Source organism: Lactuca serriola, chromosome 3, assembly GCF_051521515.1.
Source record: "Lactuca serriola cultivar US96UC23 chromosome 3, Lser_US96UC23_V15, whole genome shotgun sequence".
NCBI classification, from domain to species: Eukaryota; Viridiplantae; Streptophyta; class Magnoliopsida; order Asterales; family Asteraceae; genus Lactuca; species Lactuca serriola.
In genome coordinates this window covers 129,536,686-129,547,578 of record NC_136410.1, presented here as the reverse complement: position 1 = coordinate 129,547,578, position 10,893 = coordinate 129,536,686, and positions in this window count along the sequence as shown.

Here is a 10,893-nt window from a genome sequence, read left to right as displayed (position 1 = left end):
TCCGAAGCATATTAAACCTTTCCAAGGCGAGACTTTGAGTAGGACATGGTCTCCAACTTGGAATTCCAAGGGTTTTCGTCTCTTATCTGCGTAACTCTTTTGTCTATCCCTTGATGCTTTTAGATATTCTCGGATTTGAACAATCTTCTCCGTAGTCTCCCTTATGATTTCTGGCCCAGTGAGCGTGTTGTCAGTTGCTTGCCCTTTTGCTAGTTGTGTGTCCCCCACTTCGGCCCAACACAAAGGTGACCTGCATTTGCAGCCATAGAGGGCTTCGAACGGGGCAGCTTTGATACTGGTGTGGTAGCTATTGTTGTACGAGAACTCGACCAAGGGTAGATGTGTGTCCCATGCCTTGCCAAAATCGATTACGCAAGCTCTCAGCATGTCTTCTAGGGTTTGTATAGTTCTCTCACTCTGACCGTCGGTTTGTGGGTGATAAGCGGTACTCATGTCTAGTCTTGTCCCCAAATCTTTTTGTAGCGACTGCCAGAACCTTGAGGTGAATATACTATCTCGGTCCGAGATAATGGATATGGGCACACCATGCAGTCGTACAATTTCTCTAAGGTATGTCCTTGTTAACTTCTCCAATTTATCCGTCTCTTTGATTGGTAGGAAATGCGCTGACTTAGTTAACCTGTCGACAATTACCCAAATGGTGTCGATTCCGCTTGTTGTTTTGGGTAATTTTGTTATGAAATCCATGGTTATCCGCTCCCACTTCCATTCGGGTATTTCTGGTTGTTGTAATAAACCCGAGGGCTTCTGGTATTCCACCTTGACTTTGGCACATGTCAGGCATGTGCTCACGTAGGTAGCAATTTCGGCTTTCATGTTTTGCCACCAGTACAACTTCTTGAGGTTGAGATACATCTTATCGGAGCCGGGATGTATGGAGTATCGTGTTTTATGGGCTTCGTCCATAACGATTTCTCTGAACCCACCAAACTTCGGTATCCAAATTCGATCCATGAAATAACGAATCCCGTTGCTCTTGGTCTCAAGGTTCTAATCCATTCCCCTTAGGGCTTCTCCTGTCACATTTTCAGATTTCAAGGCTTCTATTTGGGCTTCCTTGATTTGCGTGAACAGGTGTGATTGGATCGTCATAGTTAGGGATTTTACTCGGCGACCTGAGTACTCCTTCCGACTGAGTGCATCAGCCACTACATTAGCTTTTCCAGGGTGATATCGAATTTCACACTCGTAATCACTTAGTAGTTCTACCCATCATCTCTGTCTCATGTTGAGTTCCTTCTGATTGAGGATATGTTGGAGGCTTTTATGATCAGTGAAGATGGTACATTTTGTTCCGTAGAGATAGTGTCTCCATATCTTCAGAGCGAAGACGACGGCTCCTAGCTCAAGATCATGCGTTGTGTAGTTCGCTTCGTGCGTCTTTAGTTGCCTTGAGGCATAGGCGATGACCTTCCCTCTTTGCATTAAGACACACCCAAGTCCTTGGTTTGATGCATCACAAAAGACCACGAAGTCCTCCATTCCCTCTGGTAGGGTTAAGATGGGCGCACTACATAAGGCTCGCTTTAGTGTCTGAAATGCGCTGTCTTGTTTTTCTCCCCAGTCGAAGGTCACATTCTTCTGGGTTAGGGTGGTAAGTGGCTTGACAATCTTTGAAAATTTCGGTATGAATCTTCGGTAATACCCGGCGAGTCCCAAAAATTGCCGGATTTCTGTAGGGGTTCTTGGAGTAGTCCAACTATCTATTGCCTTTATCTTGGAGGGGTCCACGTGTATTCCTTCTTTGCTTACAACATGTCCTAGGAAATCCACTTCCCGAATCCAAAATTCACATTTGGAAAATTTTGCGTAAAGTTTCTCTGCCCTTAATGTTTCCAGTACTTGGCGGAGATGTTGGTTGTGTTCTTCCTGGCTTCTTGAATAGATGAGTATATCATCTATGAATAGGATAACGAATTTATCCAGGAAGGGACGACATACTCGGTTCATCAAATCCATGAACACTGCTGGAGCATTCGTCAATCCGAAGGGCATTACTACAAATTCGTAGTGACCATAACGTGTTCGGAAAGCCGTTTTGGGGATGTCTCCCTTCAGCACTCGCAGTTGGTGATAACCAGATCTTAGATCGATCTTTGAGAAGTAGCTTGCTCCCTGTAGTTGGTCGAATAGATCGTCTATGCGCGGTAAGGGATATCGGTTCTTGATCGTGAGTTTGTTTAGTTCCCGATAATCGATGCACATGCGAAAGGATCCGTCCTTCTTTTTCACGAATAGGACTGGCGCTCCCCATGGTGAGAAGCTCGGTCTGATGAATCCCTTGCTCAGCAGCTCGTTTAATTGACTGGATAGTTCCTGTATCTCGGATGGGGCTAAACGGTAAGGTGACTTTGCTACAGGGGTAGCTCCGGGGATTAAGTCGATTATGAACTCGACTTGACGTTCCGGTGGGATTCCTGGAAGATCTTCTGGAAAAATATCCGGGAAGTTGCAGACTTCCGGAATATCTTTAATGTTTTTCGATTCTCGTTTCTTGTCTACTACGTGGGCTAGAAAGGCATGATATTCCTTACGAAGATACTTTTGTGCTTTAATACAGGAAATGATTTGTAAACTTGAACTAGGTTTGTCGCCATAAATGACAAGAGTTTTGCCGTTTGGCAGATTTAGGCGAACAGCCCTTTCGTGGCAAAGGATATCGGCATGGTGAAGGCTCAACCAGTCCATACCGATGATGACATCGAAACTTCTTATGGAAATGGGCATAAGATCGACTCGAAACAAGCGCTCGTTTAAATTTAGTGTGCACCCTACGTACAAATCGTTTGCGTGTTCTGTTTTACCGTTTTCCATTTCTACGGTGAATATTTTATTGAGTGGTTGGGGTTTTTGATTAAGTAGGTGTTTGAATTTATGACTCACAAAACTTCTCTCCGCACCGCAGTCAAAAAGTATGCATGCATAAGTGTTGTTGAGTAGGAACGTACCCGTAACCACCGTGGGGTCCGCTATTGCTTGATTCTGTCCTACTGCCAGCACTCTCCCCACACCGCCAATATTCCTTTCCTTGGGACAATCCCTCCTGAAGTGTCCAATCTCCCCGTACCCATAACACGCCCGACTTACTCCAGTGCCAGAAACTTGAGTGATTGGTCGTGCCGGTGCTTTACAGAAACGGGCTGTGTGCCCCTTCCTGTCACAGTTCTTGCAGTGCATCTCGCGACAAATACCATGGTGATGGTAGTTGCACTTGCTGCACTTGGGCAGATTCCCCGCATATGGTTTTGTTGGTGCAGAGGTAGCAGGAGTTGTGGTGGGGGTAGTAGCAGCATGAACCGCAACCATTTGCTTCTTTGAAGGTTCTTGCGAAGTTTGCCCCTTCCTTTTGTTCCAAAATTTCTTCTTGTTGTTGTTGTTGGCATTGATCTCATTGTTGTTGTTCCCTTTGGTTGGTTCAGCCATGATAGCCGTGACTCCTTGACAGACACCATGATCAACAAGAGATTGCGCTAGTTCTTTGGCGCTGGCGAAGGTCAAGGGTCTGGAAGCTAGCACACTTCCTCGAAGTTGGGGTGATAGTCCCCAGATGTATCTCTCGACCTTTTGGCTTTCTAGGGTTAACATTCCTGGGCAAAGTGTTATTAAGTCACTGAACCTGTTGGTATAACCTGCTATATCCGAACCTACCATCGAGAGGTTCCACAGTTCCTGTTCAAGCTTCTAAATCTCGCCTCTTGGGCAGTATTCTCGAAGGAGCATTCTTTTCAGGTTTTCCCAACCCATGGAGTTCGCCACCACTAGGGTTAGTGTCTGGACGTGGCCGTTCCACCATGTCAGGGTGCGTTCAGAGAAAGTAAAAGCGGCAAACTTTACTTTGCTTTCTTCAGGACATGCACAGATTTCGAATACAGCTTCCGTTTTCTCTATCCATTGAGATAGAGCCAATACTCCCCCAGTCCCGTAAAAGGGAATAGGTTTTCCGTTGGTGAAGTCTTTGTAAGTGCATACCCGTGAACGGTTTTGACCTTGGCCATTTGTAAAACTGTTTGTTCCTCCCCCCGATCCGTTGTTGCTCATTTGTGCCATTGCTGCAGTTACAGCAGCGGTTACAGCAGTCTGGAACATAACCGTGTCCATAATTGGAGGAGGTGGTGGAGGTGGTGTTGAAGTTGAGTTTCTGCGTGTTGATCTAAGAGGAGGCATGTTCTGGTAGAGAAAAATAAGAATGAATACTATAAGTTTCTAATATTTTGACAATCGTGTGTTAGTTGTATCTTGTAATTTGTTTTGACTTTAGTTTATGGTTTCAAGGTAGGCATAGAAATTTAAAACTCGTAATTTTTGAGAGGTAAGAAATACTTCATATTCATACATATAGGTCACACCTGAGGTGTGTTACATTACATGTTTTTGTTTGGAAAATTTGATCCTCCTAGAGATCTCCGATTACGGATACAACAGGGAAAACAATGGAAATAAGGGAAAAACTTTTATCCGAAATCCTAATCTATAACAAAATTGTTGGGGCTCGAACAAGTTCTACTTGCGGCGTTTGTAGCTAGATTCGGCATCCGACCGTTTGACTCCCATCAGTCGCCTCTCAAGATCTGCTTGTTGTTCCTTCATCTCTCTTATATCTGCCAGAGCTGTTATCATTTGGTTCTGAAGTGTCCCCATGTAGATTTGGGTATTCTCATGTAGTCCTTCCAAACGGCGGATGTCAACGGTGTTACCTTGGGTAGCAGCATTGACCTCGCGAACTCTGGCTGCTTGCCTGTCTGTCTCGTAGTTCTGGGTAGCTATAGCGTTCACAATAACAGGAAGTGCTCGATCAGCTGAGCTTCCCCCACTGACATTGTAAAAATCTCGGCACATGCCGAAAGGAGGGCGTACACCTTGCTGGCGGCTCCAGTAGTAGAGCTGACTTCCCCACATGGGAATGGGTCTCGGTTGATATGGTCTGATTTCGGGAGGATGAGGGATGGGAGGGTCGAACACTTCTGGCTCGGAGTCTGTCCCGCTAGAAATCTCCTCGATCTCTTCGTCGACTTCGAATTCCTCTCCGACTTCGACTTCGAATTCTCCCTCGATAACCCCTTCGGGTTCTTCCTCGACCTCTTCTTCGATTTCCTCTGGGTCTTCCTCCGGGTCTTCTTCTATCCAACCGTCGTTGCCTTGGTTTGGGTAGTAGGGATCTCCTGGTAAATGGAATCCGGCCATTTGTCTATACTAGGATAGATGTATGAGAACTTTTATAAGAAAAGAAAATTCTATTTAACGACTTACTATTTTTAACTATAATTTGTACAACTATTTTTAATAATACTCCTATAATATTTCAATTTGGCGAAAATAAAATAATTTGTATTTGGTAAGTTCTTGGCTTGTTGTCCACTACGACCATTCCTCGACGTACGTTGGTCAAATCCAGGATAAATATAGTTGATCAGGCTATATTTATTCTCGACCTGATTACATACCCCGGGGCTCAATCGTAGTGTCATAACTTGCCTTAATACTTTTTAGTAAAACTTGTTATGGTACGAGATTAATGCATGCTTGTAAAAATCTATATCTTTAAAAGAAAGTATTTTGTTCATGAAAATGTTTCGTCAGAGGGTTTTTGGTCCCCTTTGCATTTATAGTTTGTATATCGTATGTGGTTCGATATACTTAGTTCACTATAAACAATGCTCTGATACCAATCTGTCACACCCCCAAACCAGAATGGCGGAAACATTCGGGGGTGGATGACTTCACGTAGTATCACAACCATTGAATATTGTAAAGAAAGTAACACAACCATCACATATATAATGAAAACGTATGTTGTTGCGTTATACATATTAGCAAAAGAATATTACAATAAGATGATAAATGTTCAATAATAAAACATCCTTAGTGTTCCCTTCTCCAAAAGCCGGTGGTTACCTGTATTACTGATTCCCTGAGAAATACAAGTGGTTTCGAAAAAGTGTCAACATTTAAGTTGGTGAGTTCATAAGAGTTTTGCTTTGAAAAGTATGTCCTTTTTGATAGTAAATCGATGAATGAGGTTTTCAGAAAATCCAATATTTTCTATAAATGATTTGAAAAGTTTCCCGTGTTGGAGTGCGTTAGTGTTTTCCATACTTGAATAATAGTGATAAAATTTGTGTTAACAATAAAATGGAAAACTGAAATGCATAGATGAATCTCGTAAATCAAACTTGTTTTTATACTTTCATGTGAGTTTTATAACCATACTATTGACACTGCCGGTCTAACTATAGCTAATAGTTTAGGTGCGGGGTTGTCAATCCCGTATAGATCTATACACAAGTATCACGCTCTCTCTCCAAGAGATTATGGTATATAATACAGGACTTGAAATGCATACATACGAGTACGTTGAAGTTTAAATGTCTCACATTACTTGGTATAAATAGATTTACGAGATGTATATGTGAAATGTATGAATCACTTGAATACTACACTCATTATAGTTTCTCAAAAGTATGTTTCCATTTAGTAAGAACAACTTGGTGATATATTAGCCCTTTAAACATAACGTTATTTTTGTATCAAAACCCTATAAGAACGATATTATAATTATGTTTATGAAATCATACTTCGACTTGTAATGTACTTGTATTCCCCCCCCCCCTAAAGCGTGAAAAGAATTGAAAAGTAGGGGTATGAACTCACTCGTTAAGTTTGAAGAGAGAGGCTAGAGTTGAGCAGAGTTTCGACCGCGGAAAGTTGCGTCTTCGGGTTCTCGGGAATCTCTGCAGCGTAGATCCTTCGTCGGGGGCTCGAGTGCGGAAACCAAGGTAAGGAAATGGTCTTTGGAGCTGGGAGAATGGCTGAGGAATTGTGAAGGTGTGCCAAAACTCGAAGCTCATGCCATCTATTTATAGTGCTGGAAGAGTGAGTACGCGGGGCGTACTCACGTACGCGGCACGTACCTCGTTACGCTGGGCGTAATATGGCGTCATGGCTTACGACTCCTGGCTAGCTAAGCGTAGAGGGGGCGGGCCGATGGGACTCGACTCTGGGTCTAGTACGCGGGGTGTACTCCCAGAGAACGCGGGGTGTAATCCGGCCTGTCCTCTTCTAAATTCCGTAACTTTCGCATACGAGCTCCGTTTTTCATGTTCTTTATATCCACGCGTAGGTGAGATTATGCTCTACAACTTTCATTTAGACTCCGTCGGCTAGTTTGACTTTATTTTTAATGATATATTTTTAATAGGCCGGGCCTCCTAAAGTTCATAAAAAAAATTCATAGGTTCTTTATTCGACGTTGGTTTTCGTTTGTCTTTTTATCATTTTATTACCACTGAGGAGATCCTCAACTTCCGTTTAGGTGGCGATAGCTAAATAACACTCGATCTTCAATCCGAGTTTTTAGCCCTCTACTACTGTTACGAAACTTTGAAAATTCGTAACTTCTTCATACGAGGTCCAATTTGGGCGATCTTTTTATGCACGCTCACCTTTCAACGAGATCTACGACTTTTGTTTAGATACTTAAGGCAAGAATGTATTTTATTGAGATTTTACTTTTTACGTCAAATAATATTTTAACGTCGTGTCGTAAATATACGAGTGGTTATACTTTCTTCAATATAACCCGGTTTTGAGCATTCTTTATGTTTTTGGAAACCTTGGCATGATATCAAATATTTGAGGCATCCCAACTTAAATACTTGAACACTTTATTTTCGAGGTTAATTCCGTTGTATTTGGCTTTCGAGTGTTACAATGCTTTTGGAAAATATAGGGTTGTCACACATGATCACTCCAACCAACAAGAAAAAGGAAAATGACAAAAGATGTCTTCGTTAACTGTGATGAGCACTTCCACCTGTTGTTTACAACTATTTTTTAAGTTTCAAGAAAATGAAGGATATTTGGGATACTTTGAAAGAGAAGTACTAAGGGAATGAAAGAACCAAAAAGCACTTCGTGACCCAATGCTTGTTAGAATTGGCTGATTTTAAACAGAAAGAAAGTAAATCTATCAAAACGTATTATGATAGATTAAATGAGCCCATCTTTAAGTGTAACAAATATATGGTTGTTCGTATAACCTTGGAGTTCCATATTACCTTTAGTTTGGGACTGAGAAAGGAATAGAGAAATATTTGTCTCATGATTAAGACTCAGGAGAATTTCGACACTTACTCTTGTCGAGTCTCAATAACATACCGAAAGCACATGAGTCAGAAGTGAAGGAGATAGCTGAGGTGAATTACAAGATGAGTTTTGGTGGTCCAATGGAACTAGTTTCAAAGACAACTACGAAAGATAATGATGTTGATTAGAAGCAAAAGAAAGTGAAGAAAGTTTTCTACTCAACTTAGATGATGAAGCTATTGCCTACTATTCCCATACTAGGGTTAATAAGTTCTACAAGAATCCAATTAGTGGGAATTTCAAAAAAATTGAGAAGAATCCAATAACAAAATATGGTTTAGGACAAAAAGGTATTAAGAGAACGGAGAAGAAAGAAGAAGAGGCGAAGAATGAGAAGAAACTGAAAGGTGATTTCTGTTAAAATTGTAACTATTGTAACGGAGATCCTCATCTTGTGAAGGACTGCATGTTAAGGAAGAAAGAGGAGAAGAAGGAGAAAGTGAAGGATGATGTGTACTTCTCGATGAGAATAGAGGAACTTCGTTCTAATTCCAAGAATCTTTCCTTGGTGGCAAAGGGTGTTGCTGATGATGAAGAGGCATATCAAATATGGTCCTTTCGCTCCAATGATGAATAAATGCATCATCTTACTCATTGAGTCATGTTCACAAAGCATATTGAAGATCTTTTTCATGAGAAGATCATGGTTTGTGAAGACTTTGTTAATAGCGATTACGAAGTATCAGATAAGGAGATTGGAGAAGAGAGTGCATTGGAGGATGACATGTTGAGTGGAAGATGTTTCGTTACGAATGCTTTAAGGTCGCCAATTACCAAGAAGGTACGTGATCTTCTTTTTTCTCTTAATGTTCCTTTAAACTCTTATCATGTTGTTTTATCCGATTTTGATGATGCTTGCTCTTATCTGAATGATATGGTGATCTCTATGAGTAGTGAAGCGGAGAAATCTAAGACCTTTCTTTATGAGGCACGTAATAAATCGGAGGAGAAGACTAGTAAAATAGAACGCTTAGAGTTAAAAATTACAAACATTATGATTGATAGGGATTTGATTCGTATAGACAATATCATGTTGGTAAAACGAAGAAATATCTATTGTAATACCGCTAAGCGTCTATATTGAAAGTTAACTAACCTTAATTATTCATCGGATTTATGCAAAGAACAACATAGGAAGCTACTCCCATTTATAACTTTCAAACGAGAATTAGTGGATGGGACTACCGCTGGTTGTGAGAGTAATGTAGTTGATTATGACCAAGTTCCTATCGATTCTTATGCTTATGGTGTTGTTAATATCAATGAATGCTTAGATTCTAATGAATTAGTTGATATTATGAAGGAGACTTTAACCAAAAACCAACAAATGAAAATTTTGAACAAAACTAAGAATTCAACACAATGTACTCAACAAAATTTTGTTGATATCGAAGATGATTATGAAAATATTAGTGAAATTGAGGAAGATGAATGAGTTAACTGCTCAAGTTTGTCTGTCATTACTATCACATCGTTAGCTAAAAGCATAAAAAATAATGATTCAACATCGAAATTAAATAATGATGCATCTCCAACAACTAAAACTTGGGATTCTCAAAAGGAGACTCTCATTGTCGAGGACATAACAAATCATGAGAGTGACAGTGATGATGATTCCTACGAAAAAGAAATTCCTCTAGTTGTTGAAGCTCAAGTTTTTAAGGATACAGAGGAATTTAAAAATATTTTTAAAGAAAAAGAAAAACATTTTCTTAAAAAAAACTGAGTTCTTTATCTAACATTTCTTAAAGGTATTCCAAATCAATTTTCGTTACAAATGGTAATGGAGGTAATGTCAAATCAAAGCTAGACAAATTGTTAAAATAATATAATTTGAACATGAATGATAAAGGTTTTTACTCTAACCAAAATGTTGTCCAAAATGATTTAAATCAAAGGACCAAAGTTTTTCAACGTCAAAAGAGTCAAAAAAAATCTTTTCCCACAGAAAATAAAAAGAACACAAGTAGAGTTTGGGTTGTGAAAACCGATAAGCTTGATGTCAAACGAAAAACTAAGAAGAATTAGGATAAGTCTACCCCAATGATTTCAAAAATCAAAAGGAAACGACACAAAATCATGACAAAGAAGTTGAAATTTCATATTTGAAAGATGAAATTTCCAAAATGAAATCTTAAAATAAAGCTCATTGGAAGAAACAAACAGATTTTCAAATGGCAAAGACATTGAAGCAAAAATTATCACAAATTCCAAAAAGAATTTTTCTAAAACATGCAAAACTCATACTTCAAATAAACCTTCAAAAGTAATTCGAAAAGTGGTTAACAATAATGTTGTGAACAAATCTCAAAATGGTTTTTCACAAAAGACAAATGGTTTTCAAAATGGATCGTAAACCAGATTCGCTAAAAACCGGATCCAGATCCGCCCCAAAATCCGCTTAAAACCCACTAAAATGTGTTTCAAATTGGATTAGAATCGGATTCGGATTTTGGTTGGAACCGGATCGGATTCAAGTTTTGTGCATCTCTAATTGTGGTATCTAGCCAACACATGATTTTTTATTCAAGCATTTTTTCGGTGTTGATCTAGGGGGTTGTCAATTGGATAGGAAAAGCAAAACATGCGGATGTCAATTCTTAGATGGGAAGCTTGTGAGTTGGCAGTCGAAAATGCAAACATGTGTATCGATTTCCACAGCGAAGGTTCGCAAGTGATTTGGATTCAAAGTCAATTACATGACTATGCGATAAATATGAAGAAGATAGT